This window comes from Bubalus kerabau, chromosome 6 (genome assembly GCF_029407905.1).
Source record: "Bubalus kerabau isolate K-KA32 ecotype Philippines breed swamp buffalo chromosome 6, PCC_UOA_SB_1v2, whole genome shotgun sequence".
Taxonomy (NCBI): Eukaryota; Metazoa; Chordata; class Mammalia; order Artiodactyla; family Bovidae; genus Bubalus; species Bubalus kerabau.
In genome coordinates, this window is record NC_073629.1 from 23,946,479 (window position 1) to 23,959,953 (window position 13,475).

The 13,475-nt window shown below is 41.0% G+C and overlaps 1 protein-coding gene across 2 annotated transcripts in view; it reads right to left on the reverse strand.

Annotated features, from left to right (window-relative positions):
• The window catches only part of PDE4DIP (phosphodiesterase 4D interacting protein), a 238,489-nt gene that overhangs the window by 190,022 nt on the left and 34,992 nt on the right, over positions 1-13,475 (reverse strand). The gene's annotated exons all lie outside the window — the stretch shown is intronic.

A 13,475-nucleotide genomic window follows, 5' to 3' on the forward strand; every position in this document is an offset into this window, starting at 1 on the left:
AGAGAGTGTGCGGGGCTTTAATTCTGCTCCCCTCAACCTGAGTCAACATCAACTGCTCCTTAGGCCCCTTCCAAGTTCCTTTTAACTTTCCCCTCCTCAAGCCTTCCTCTCTCAAACTCTAACCTTCAGGAGGGAGTATTAGGGTTGTCTAAGGGAAAACTGTTTCATTTGTGCTCCCCTCCTCCAACACCACAGCTTCATCTAACTACTTAGACTCCCCAAAGATCATAAAAATAGGTCAGCAAGAAAGGACTAGGACTAACATTTACATTGTAGTCAAAATGCCTACAGTTACAGACTGTACAGACTACCAGAGAGTCTGGAAGAGTGAAGAGGCTGGAGGTTTAGGATGGTAGAAAATAGAGTGAATGTCTTCCTTTTTTTTTTTTCTTTACTATTTTTATCCTAGAATGTTAATTCTTCTTTAAAATATTAATAAACATATTCTGATTTATTTACACTGCTTTTCTACTAAGGCCCTTGATAAAAGATGAACTATGTAAGGAATTGGGCTCAGTGTGATCATCTCAAACAGTGGAGGGTATATCGTATGACAGGAAGACTGTGCAAGTTTGCTGTTTAAGCTCAGTTCAGTTGCTCAGTCGTGTCCGACTCTTTGCAACCCCGTGAACCGCAGCCCGCCAGGCCTCCCTGTCCATCACCAACTCCCAGAGCTCACTGTTTATTGGGGTCCAAACACATATCCTGTTCTAATTCCACATTTTTTAAAGTTCATCTGTCATGAACTTAGAGATTCTGATTCAAATAAATGTTTCTAATGTTTAAACGTCTCTTTTTCATATTTTAAACTTATATCCACATTCAACCCTTGCAGATACAAAATGTCCAGAAGGACAAGGAGAACTGTGGCTTGCTTTATTGGCATGTGGAATCTTAGTTCCCTGACCAGGGATCTCACCAGAGGCCCCTGCATTGCAGTGTGGAGTCTTAATCACTGGACAGCCAGGGAAGACCCTAGCCCTGAGGATTTTTAAACGGTAGGGCTTCACAAGTGGTGCCAACTTGGAAACAAAGACATCCATAGGTAATAGTCTCCAGACTGCCTGTGTGTAACTTTATAGTTCAACATGTTTTCTTACACTGGAATTTTCTTCAACACTAATCTGAATTAAATGATCATTATTTTTATTGTGAGCAACCACCACCACCCATCACCAATGAAGCCACCACCATTTATTGATTGACTGATTCTTTCCAGGAATTATCTCATTCAATTCTCCCATAATCCAGTAGGTCCTGTTACCCCTATTTTACAGGTAAGGAAACAAGAGGCCTGGAAGGATGATGTAATTTGCCCAAGATCATCCAGCTAGTTGATGGTAACAGTGAACTTGAAATCTATATCTGACTCCAACCTTCACATGTCCAATATATCCTGTTTCTACTCACACTTTTACCAGGAGTCTCCTTTGTACCTGCCCTGACTCCAGACAAATGACCCCTGAGACAGTGAGATGTGAGGAAGGGTGGGCAGTGCTGCTGTGGGAAGGAGAAGTGAGTTAGACTCAAATCCTGACACATATTTGTTTTTTGGGACACCAACTCATTCCCAATACGCACATGGTTCACAATGGAGTATTTGCATCCTGGTGTATCAGATGCCATGTGACAAGTGATTAAAATCCTAAAAAGGAAGTGGCAAGTATGACTTTTTACATAGGCTCTATCCTGAAAAGTGAGTCATCCACTATTTTATACTTCCCTATTTCTACCCACAGTCCTCCAAATGGTCATGACTCCCCTGAATCCTTTTCTGTGACAACAGTTGGCTTTGTCCCTAAAAGACAAAGGGAATAAACTGACAGGCAGAAGATGTGATGGAAACAGATACAATCGAAACTGGGAAGGCCATTAGGGAACAAGCCCTGAGATGTCTCAGATCTTTTTTCCTCTTGCCAAGAGAGACACTGGGTATATCTTCTCTGCCCCAAATATTGCCAATATCCCCTCTTTGGCATCAGAATTGCAAAAACACACATTCAAATGCAAATGGGGTAGCAGTCACAGATGCAGAGCACAGGAGCACTGTGTAATAAATACAGTGAGATTATCATTTTTTTCTCATCTCAAGGCCTATCATTATAACCTCGGCAAGCTAGAAAGCTTAATTGGCAAAGCCCCTCAGAACACAGAGAGCATCACTTGTGAATCTCCCTCTGCATGCTGACTAAGTGTGAGCTGACTTGGCATTGACACAGTAACATCCACTTTTCTCCAGTACAGGCTGCAATTACACCCTTCACTCAACAGAATCTATTCACTGAGAGTGGCTGTGGCCCAAGGGAACTCTGGGAGACAGTTTTCTGAAGTGCTAAGTCCTCAATCACTACCAGGAGCTACAAGCATCACTATGCACCAGCAACAACTTTGAGTATTATGAGCTATTTTGCTTCTGCACTGAATCTTTATTCTAAAAGGAACTTACATTTTTCATGCTGCTATTCCTCAAGGTTCAGAGAAACCTCTTAATACTGCGAAAAGGTATTAATAAAGGGTAGTTCAAATAATTATCTCACTTTGCCTTATGAAGTTATTAGACATACAGATGTCTAATAAATTTTCTTCCCTGAATCAGCCAAGACACTGATATCACTCTTTCAAAAGAGATGTGAAAATGATCTGTTCTGAGTTCAGCCATATTACTCAGGGATGGCATATGGTCTCTCTGCCCTCTTCTAAAACTTAGCTTGGCTTTTTATCCTTGGTCCTGGCAAAGCAGTTTTCATTAACAACCTCTATTCACAGGACACTGGGGAATGCGGAGGCTGAGGCCCTCACCAAACACCAAGTGATAGATTTTTTTTTTTCTGTTTTCACCTATCTTTTTATTCACATAGCCTTTTACCTTTTCCTTCCTTGATCATGTCTGTTTTTAGTGATTTTTAAAGAATTGGGTGTTCTTTCCAGAAATTTTGGAAAGGACAAAAATGCATAGGAAAAAATTTAAAAATGCTACCACTTAAAGGCAACATTGATAAAGATTTTTATGTATTTGTTTTTAGCTGTTCTTCAGTTTATATGCCTATGTGAATTTCACAAAATAGAAATAACACTGAACATGTAATTTTGCACCTTGATTTTACTTGTTTCATTAAGCTTCCCTGGTGGCTCAGATGATAAAGAATCTGCCTACAATGTGAGAGACCTGGGTCCAATCCTTGGGTTGGGAAGATCTCCTGGATCTGGAAATGGCTTCCCACTCCAGTATTCTTGCCTGGAGAATTCCCAAGACAGAGGAGCCTGGTGAGCTACAGTCCATGGGTAGCAAAGAGTCAGACACAACTGAGCGACGAACACACATTGAAATCAGAGGTTTTGAGGACTGCATTTTTAGGGGAAAAGGAAGCATCAGGGGAGGAGGCTGGTGAGAGGAGGAGAAGAATGTCACATTAACCTGCCCAAGATTAGAAAGAATGAATCTAGAGTCTTCCTTTTCAGTATGGCTTTCTAAAGTACTAAAACAAAGCTGACAGAATCCCAGAGGATAATAAAATTAACTGAGGTATGAGATTCTAAAGCAGTGCTGAGAATGATTCAAATGATTCAAATAGCTGACTCTGAAGTCTTGGCTCAGTAGGGAGATGAATGAAGAGCAGATGAAGAGCAGAAGGAACAAAGGACCTGGAGTAAGTGATAAGGTAAACTGAATATTCAGAAAGGATGAGGAGATGGAGGACTTGACCCTGTGGTCAGGGAATATACTTTCAGAGTTTAGGACCCTAAGGATAGAGAATTTGGAGTGAGGATGAGCTACAGTGTGTACTCATATGTGCTCATAGTGTCCTAAAGTGAATTAGAGTTAAGAAACTAGGAGATCAAGTTACAACAGTAATATATATGCATGCCTCGTGATCTGTCTAGAGTGCCAGCACCTTGAAGGCAGGGTTTTTATGTCATTCACTATCATGTATCCAGCATTTAAGAAGTCTAGATCATAACAGGAATCAGATGCACATATTTCTTAAACAATGAATAAATAGCATTTGAATGAATAATGGCATCCAGACTTGATAACCTGCTGTATTCATTCTGTATTAATGGTAAGTAGACACCTTGGAGAAGGAAATGGCAACCCACTCCAGTATTCTTGCCTGGAGAATCCCAGGGACGGGGGAGCCTGGTAGGCTGCCGTCTCCGGGGTCGCACAGAGTCGGACACAACTGAAGCGACTTAGCAGCAGCAGCAGACACCTACCAAAAAGATACTCACATGAGCCTTGCAGGGAATGTTCTCTAGAAAGTTCTTAACTGAGGATCTGCTATGTGTTAGAAGTATTGTAATATACTGAAGATTTAGAGACAAAAGACAGTCCTTTCTTCCAATAAACTCATAGAGTATGTAAACCAATTAGCCACATGCAATAATAAAGAAGGCATAGTCTCTGGCTACAGAGAACACCCAGAACTAGGTTCCAAAAATAATCCCCAAAGGAGGTAATGCTGAAGATAACCTCAAGGGATAAATAAAGATATCCTAGCAAAGGCAAGGCCAGGTTTGTGGGTGGGAACAACTGGTATATTAAGGCCCACTCATAATAATTTTAGCTCAGGATGAGTAGAGAGACACCAGCTCCCTAGGTCTGCTGGCAATGATGCTGCCCCAAGGCACCAATCATGTGGAAATCTATAAGTAACGCACAGAAGAACCTTTTCTAAAACTAACTCAGTTTCAAACTTTACATGTTGTCACTTGGTAGAATAAATGTAAATTTCTTCCTGCTATAAAAACTTATATTGACTTAGCTTTAAAGCAGTACATAAGAGGTATTAACAATAATCCCATAACCAAATACAGTATCTATTTTTTCTCTCCTTGCAACAGACATCCTAATAAGTATGCATAATTTTGATGTAATTTATACCCACTTTGACTTTATTATACTAAAATTTTGTTTGTTACCATTTCAGGAAACACTTCAAGATGGTAACAGAGATTAATAGTGACAGGGAAGCAGTTTACTCTAGAGGGGTACGCACTGCTCCTGATTCACCCGGGTTACCCTAGGGTATGCACTTCATGTGAGTGTTCCTCCACTTTCCCTTCTGAATTCAGAAACTCAGATGCTGCAAAAGATATTTAAACTGAATGAAATAATCTTCATGTTAATATGAGTTATATGACCTTAAACCCCAAGAAGTTTGCAATGTATTTCCAAGAACTAGAAGTGTCTGACATAGTCTAGTCTAATAACATTTGATTATTCTACTTCTAAGCATCTGTCATTCAAAAATAATCTGATGGAAGGAAATGCTTTAAGCACCCAGTTGTTTATCAAGTATTATTTATAATAGTTAAAAACTGGACATCTAAAGGACTCAGTATAGGGTAATGATTAAATAAAATATTATTAATATAATACAACATGACAGGCTAGTCCACATTATGAATAATAGTATTCCACATTATGAAATGGAAAATAAATATATTCTTGAATGAAGTGCTAGAGATTACTCAATTTAATTTTCTTTGTCAGTCAATGCATTCTCTATGTCAGCAGTTATTTCTTCTTTACATCCCTTCTACTTTGGCCAGGATAAATAAATACTCTTGGCCAGGAGCAGGTTACCTTTTCTCTAACTGACCCTAGAGAAGCAAAGGAAAAAAGAAGTTTTTGCAGAATAGAATAAGCAGAAAAGGACTAGAGATAATGACACAAATTAAGGGAAAATTTATTAGACACTATTAAATTGCTATGAAAATACAAGTTGTTCTTATTGTTAAAATAAATAGTCTGTGACTAGTAAAATGCCTCAGCCATGAGAAAAAAAGGAAAATTCAGATCATGCTTATATTGATTATCACAGAACTCAGGAGATGTCCTGAGACAGAAGAAAACAAGTGCTCAGTGCTTCTGAATGTTTTAAAATAGAATTGGATAGAGCTACCTTGGGTCACCATGACATCTCCTTTTATTCTGGACTTTCTTCTAACTTTAAACACCATTTGAATTTTTGCCAGAGACAACTTGTGGAATGTTCTGAGCCCAGTTTGGAATTTTATTTATAGAATAAAACTTCAATTTCACTGCCCATTTCAATAAGAGCAGGGTCCCAGTGTAACCACTGAATGGATGGATACTCCATACAGCCTTGGATGAACCACCCCTGAGCTGCCCAGAGTGGAGAGGGCACTGTGATGAGGGTCAGCCAACTTTTCCTTTCAGATACAGAAACAATCACTTCCCAGTTTTCTGATATATTTTTTTAAATTTCTTAATTTGGCCACGCCAGGTTTTAGTTGCAGCACCTTTGATCTTCATTGTGGCGTACAGGACTTTTAGTTGTAGCTCTTGAAAACTCAGCTGCAGCATGTGGGATCTAGTTCACCAACCAGGGACTGAACACAGGCCACCTGCACTGGGAGTGCAGAGCCTTAGCCACTGGATCATCAGGGAAGACCTTCTTCTGGTATTTTAAATCCAGCCTTAGCCTATAAGCTACAAGAAGAAGGAGGGAGTCTAATATGCGGGAAATAAGAAAGTGGGGATGAAAGCACTGATAAATTTCTCAAGCCCAAATCCAAATATGGTCTATTTAAAAGCAGATCAAAGTTGCAAAGGCAGAGATTTTCCTTCCCCAAATGCAGAAAATTAATTGCTAAGAAGTACAGTATGTTAATTAGGACCACTTCATTGGTCTAGAATCCATCAGGCAAACCGCTTCTACTGCTCTAAATGTTTGTGCGTGCGTACTCAGTCATTCAGTCGTGTCTGACTCTTTTCAACCCTAAGAACTGTCGCCCACCAGGCTCTTCTGTCCATGAGATTCTCCAGGGAAGAATACTGGAGTAGGTTGTCATTTCCTCCTCTAAGGGATCTTCCCAATACAGGGATCAAACCCTAACCCAGGGATCAAGCCCACATCTCCTGCTTGGCAGGAGGATTCTTTACTACATGAACCACCTAGGAAGCCTCTCTAAATGTTTAGCATTCACCTGTCTGGACTAGCAGGCTTCCCTGGTGGCTCAGCGGTTAAGAATCTGCCTGCCATACAGGTGGTGTGGGTTTGATCCCTGAGTTGGGAAGATCTCCTAAAAGAGGAAATGGCAACCCACTCTGGTATTCTTGCCTGATGGATTCTAGACCAATGAAGTGAGCAAAACTACCTTCATCATCACCTCCTCATCATCCCCATGAGTGTATGGCTCTGACAACCCTTTCCTGATTCATGGATATTAATTTGGTTAGGGACCAAACCAATTTTTTTTTGTTTTTGGCCACAGTCTGGGGGATCTTCCCTGACCAAGCAATCAAACCCACACCCCCTTAAGTGGAGACATGGAGTCTTATCCACTGCACCACCAGGGAAGACCCAAACCAGCGTTTTGTAAAGCCAGTGTATTCACTGGAAATTTGCTGTTTCAGAACCAAACATGCTCTCTCCCAATGATTTAACCAAAGAGTCTGGCAGCAGTCAGGCAACATTCCTGGGGGGAAAATTACTCCCACTGACTTGCACAGGGTAGATGACATACAGCTGGGAGTAGGGGATATTTAAGAACTCAAATACTCAGCACCCTGTTCTTTATGGGTAGACTGAGCAAGATAAAGAATATGGAGGCTTATGTGAAAAATCCCTCTGTGAGGGGAATTTCCAGAAATTTCAAGAATGAAATTTGGGAACAGAATCATAGTCTTAAACTTATACATAAGCTTAATCATAGTCATGGTAAGTAAGCAGCTTTAGAAGCAACTCAGAAACCAAGTCATCTACAAGACTCAATCAAATGAAGTAACTAAGAGAACAGACTTTGAAATTAGATAGTTCCAGGCTGATGGTGAACACTGAAATCAGATTGATTATATTCTTTGCAGCCAAAGATGGAGAAGTTCTATACAGTCAGCAAAAACAAGACCAGGAGCTGACTGTGGCTCATACCATGAACTCCTTATTGCCAAATTCAGACTGAAATTGAAGAAAGTAGGGAAAACCACTAGACCATTCAGGTATGACCTAAACCAAATCCCTTATGATTATACAATGGAAGTGAGAAATAGATTTAAGGGCCTGGATCTGATAGATAGAGTGCCTGATGAACTATGGAATGAGGTCCATGACATTGTACAGCAGACAGGGATCAAGACCATCCCCATGGAAAAGAAATGCAAAAAAGCCAAACGGCTGTCTGGGGAGGCCTTACAAATAGATGTGAAAAGAAGAGAAGTGAAAAGCAAAGGAGAAAAGGAAAGATAAAAGCATCTGAATGCAGAGTTCCAAAGAATAGCAAGAAGAGATAAGAAAGCCTTCAGCAATCAATGCAAAGAAATAGAGGAAAACAACAGAATGGGAAAGACTAGACATCTCTTCAAGAAAATTAGAGATACCAAGGGAATATTTCATGCAAAGATGGAGTCAATAAAGGACAGAAATGGTATGGACCTAACAGAAGCAGAAGATATTAAGAAGAGATGGCAAGAATACACAGAAGAACTGTACAAAAAAGATCTTCATGACGCAGATAATCACGATGGTGTGATCACTGACCTAGAGCCAGACATTCTGGAATGTGAAGTCAAGTGGGCCTTAGAAAGCATCACTATGAACAAAGCTAGTGGAGGTGATGGAATTCCAGTTGAGCTACTTCAAATCCTGAAAGATGATGCTGTGAAAGTGCTGCACTCAATATGCCAGCAAATTTGGAAAACTCAGCAGTGGCCACAGGACTAGAAAAGGTCAGTTTTCATTCCAATCCCAAAGAAAGGCAATGCCAAAGAATGGTCAAACTACTGCACAATTGCACTCATCTCACACGCTAGTAAAGTAATGCTCAAAATTCTCCAAGCCAGGCTTCAGCAATACGTGAACTGTGAACTTCCAGATGTTCAAGCTGGTCTTAGAAAAGGCAGAGGAACCAGAGATCAAATTGCCAACATCTGCTGGATCATGGAAAAAGCAAGAGAGTTCCAGAAAAACATCTATTTCTGCTTTATTGACTATGCCAAAGCCTTTGACTGTGTGGATCACAATAAACTGGAAAATTCTTCAAGAGATGGGAATACCAGACCACCTGACCTGCCTTTGAGAAACCTGTATGCAGGTCAGGAAGCAACAGTTAGAACTGGACATGGAACAACAGACAGGTTCCAAATAGGAAAAGAAGTATGTCGAGACTGTATATTGTCACCCTGCTTATTTAACTTATATGCAGAGTACATCATGAGAAATGCTGGACTGGAAGAAGCACAAGCTGGAATCAAGATTGCCGGGAGAAATATCAATAACCTCAGATATGCACCTGAGATGCATATATATATATATATATAACCTCAGATGACACCACCCTTATGGCAGAAAGTGAAGAGGAACTCAAAAGCCTCTTGATGAAAGTGAAAGTGGAGAGTGAAAAAGTTGGCTTAAAGCTCAACATTCAGAAAACAAAGACCATGGCATCCAGTCCCATCACTTCATGGGAAATAGATGGGGAAACAGTGGAAACAGTGTCAGACTTTATTTTTCTGGGCTCCAAAATCACTGCAGATGGTGACTGCAGCCATGAAATTAAAAGACGCTTACTCCTTGGAAGGAAAGTTATGACCAACCTAGAGAGCATATTCAAAAGCAGAGACGTTACTTTTCCAACAAAGGTCCGTCTAGTCAAGGCTATGGTTTTTCCAGTGGTCATGTATGGATGTGAGAGTTGGACTGTGAAGAAGGCTGAGCGCCGAAGAATGTATGCTTTTGAACTGTGGTGCTGGAGAAGACTCTTGAGAGTCCCTTGGACTGCAAGGAGATCCAACCAGTCCATTCTGAAGGAGATCAGCCCTGGGATTTCTTTGGAAGGAATGATGCTAAAGTGAAACTCCAGTACTTTGGCCACCTCATGCGAAGAGTTGACTCATTGGAAAAGACTCTGATGCTGGGAGGGATTGGGGGCAGGAGGAGAAGGGGACGACAGAGGATGAGACGGCTGGATGGCATCACTGACTCGATGGACATGAGTCTGGGTGAACTCCAGGAGTTGGTGATGGACAGGGAGGCCTGGTGTGCTGCAATTCATGGGGTCGCAAAGAGTCCGACACAACTGAGTGACTGAACTGAGGCTATATTTCTTCCTCAGCTGTGTGTGGCCAAGATTTTAATCTAAAGTTCAATTTTCTTGTCTTTAAAATGACTATATTAACATTTACTTAAGGGACTTCCCTGGTGGTCCAGTGGTTAAGAATCCACCTTCCAGTGCAGGGGATGCGGGTTCAGTCTCTGGGTGGGGAACTAAGATCCCACATGCCATGTGGCAACTAAGCCCACATGCTCTGGAGACCCCACACCACAACAAGAGAGCTGGCATGCCACAACAAAGACCCAGTGCAGCCTAAATTTTAAATAATAAATAAAAAATAACATTTACTTTAGACCTCACAGGGGTACAGGGATTAGGTGAAATAAAGTTCACAAAGGGATTAACACAAAAGCTAACAAATGCAAGCTTGATATAGATGGTAGCTTTATAGTTAATTTTTATTTTTTGAACCCCCCAAGTAGAACCCCTCAGGTAGTAAAGAATACACCTGCCAATACAGGAGACCCAGGTCCGATCCCTGGCTTGGGAAGATCCCCTGGAGGAGGAAATGGCAACCTACTCCAGTATTCTTGCCTGGAGAATCCCATGGACAGTGAAGCCTGGTGGGCTACAGTCCATGGGGGTCACAAGAGTCAGACAAGTCTTAGCAACGAAACTACCACCACCACCACCACCATCACTGCGCTCCAAGAGCAGCCAATGCGTATGTCTGCTTTAGCCTCTTCTAGAATTATAGACAACAAAGTCAAAACCTCAAAGGCAGAAACTGTCTTTCATCCATTTGTTTACTCTCAGCATTCAGCACAGTGTGCCTTGCCTGTATTGGCTCACATTTAAAATGTTTATGAACTGATCTTAGCTGCCAGTTAGGAAGTATCTGATACATCAGTTACGATATATGATTACAGGATTTTTCCATCTGTGACCCATTAGGTGGTGAAATAAACTGAGTCACACAAGCATTTTTTTTAAAGTAAAGGAATAGGTTGGGAAAGATCAGAGTACAGAACACATAGTAAGGATAAGGATTGTTACATGAAACATTTGATTCAGTTATATATTGTGTGTATTTGGTTGCAGAGTAAATACCTTTCTTATTGAGGGTAGAATTAGAAAAAAAGTGTGAACATAATGACTCTTCTACTTCACCAACGGTTGGTGTTTTCTCTTTCATTTCAGCCATTGTGATAGGCACCTAGTGGTATGACATTGTGGTTCCAATATGCATTTCTCTGATGACTAGTGGCGTGGAGCTCCTTTACACTGTATCTCATATCTTTGAATATCCTCTTTATAATCACTTTAGAAAATTGTTCAGAAGTATCTACAAAAGCTGAACATGCATTTCCTATTACCTAGCAATTCCATATATTTACTCAACAGAAATGTGTACTTATGTTCACCAAAAGACAGATACAGGAATCTTTGTAGGAACACTATATTCATAATAGCCCCAAATGCTCATTAATAACAGAATGGACAAATACATTTGATATATCAACACATAATAGAACCCTACATAGAAGCAAAAGTGAATGAACTACAACTACACACAATGCAGAAGAACTGTACAACATAAGATTGAGTCAAAGAAGCCAGATACAAAAGGGTACACAGTGGATAATTTCACTTACATGAAGTTCAAAAGCAGGCAAAACTTATCTATGGTGTTAAAAGTTAGGATAATGGTTATCCTGGGGGTCACAAGGGCTTCAGGGGTGCTGGTTATATTCCTTTTCTTGATCTTAGTGCTTGCTACATGGGTATACTCAGTTCATTAAATTGACTCCTAAAAATCATAAACATATGATTTGTGATTTTTCTGACATTTCTGAAGTTGTCTGAAATGGCTACATCGAAAAAGTTCAAAAAATTAATAAATAATACTTTTTTTTTTAAGTGAGAAAAATACTGATAGAGGCAAGAATCCCTGATACATTCACCCTCATTATCATCAAGTGGTCACCAAGTCTGTGCTTGAATAATTCCAGGGTTAGAAACCTATTTATGTCCAGGAAGGTCACTTGTTAGAAAACCTTTCCTTTGTACCAAGCTATAACTTGCATCCTCACAACTTGCTCCCATTGGTTGTTCTGTTCTAAGAGATTCTAAATCGGCCTAATCCCTCTACCACCAATTGCTCCTCAAATATTTTAAGGGAGCAATACAGCCTTTCCACCATCCTTCCACTGAAAAACAAAAATGAAGTCTTTGTCTCCAGACCTCATCTCTGATCCTTGAATGAACCCCATTTGAAAGTTGATTGAAAATTTTAAATATAGCCAGCAGCCCCGAAGCTCTCACCCCAAGTCTTTACTCCCCCAGACTAAAGAGCCCCAGGTCTTTGGTCACCCCTCAAGTGTGGTTCTCAGCCCCCTGAAGACTCCTGATTGCACTGCCGTTATCCAGTGATGCTCAAAATGGAACTCTGGCCTCTAGGAGAGGCCTGTGAAGAGCAGAAAAGAGAAAAAAGTAAATCTGGATAGTGTACTTCTCATCAACACACTCTCACCTTCAATGTGCCCTTTCTTCAAAGTTCACGTTATACAGTTCTCCCATGTTGAACAACCGGCTAAAATCTCCCAGGTCTATTTCACAAGTACTGTTAAAGCACCATATTTACCTTCTGTGTTAGTACAATTTGCCCTCTATTAGAACTCAATAACACACATCTGAGTTCCACTCCAATTCTCCAAAGCTAAATCTTGGAGATGACAACCTATCTGTTATGGAAACATCTCTGAATACAGCCTTTCCATCACTCTTCCCCTGAAAAACAAAAATGAACTCTTTGTCTCAAGAGTGAGCTGCATTTGAAAGTATATCGGCGGGAAGCAGTGGGGCATGGGGGAAACACAATTCCACAGTGTATCTCCAAATTCTGACCTAAAAGCAACTGTCACCCTGACCTCGACAAAGCCTAAGCAATAACCGGCACCCTGGTCTCCTTCTCTTTTCCTCCCACAGAGTCAGCTTCAACTGGAGACTCTGGAAATGAGCTCTGGTGTGAGACTAGTACAGGGTGAAGTTGAGAAGGAAAACGTGGCAGGCTGAGAAGCAATCTGATATTTTTCAAGGTATCTGAAATCAAAGGTATCTCTAAAGACAGACCTGAGGGAATTCCCTCTGATCTGTGGATCAATTAAAAGACAGAGAAACCCTTCCACAAAAACTTCCAGCAGCCTCACTGGTTATTTTTAACATTGAAACTAAGTGGAAGGGAGATTCCTTAAGCAGCGAGACACCAGAGAACAGATGGACAGATGTGCAGGAGACTAGAAGAAGTGGGCTGGCAATTAGGGAGGAGGAGGCGATGAAAAGAGAAGCTTTCAAAGGCCCCTAGTGGTGAGGGGCGACCTCTCCAAAAGGGTAATGGGGCCGGGGGCGGGGGGGGGGGGGGGGGGGGGGGCGGGGGGAGACACCAAAGCCAGAGAGCG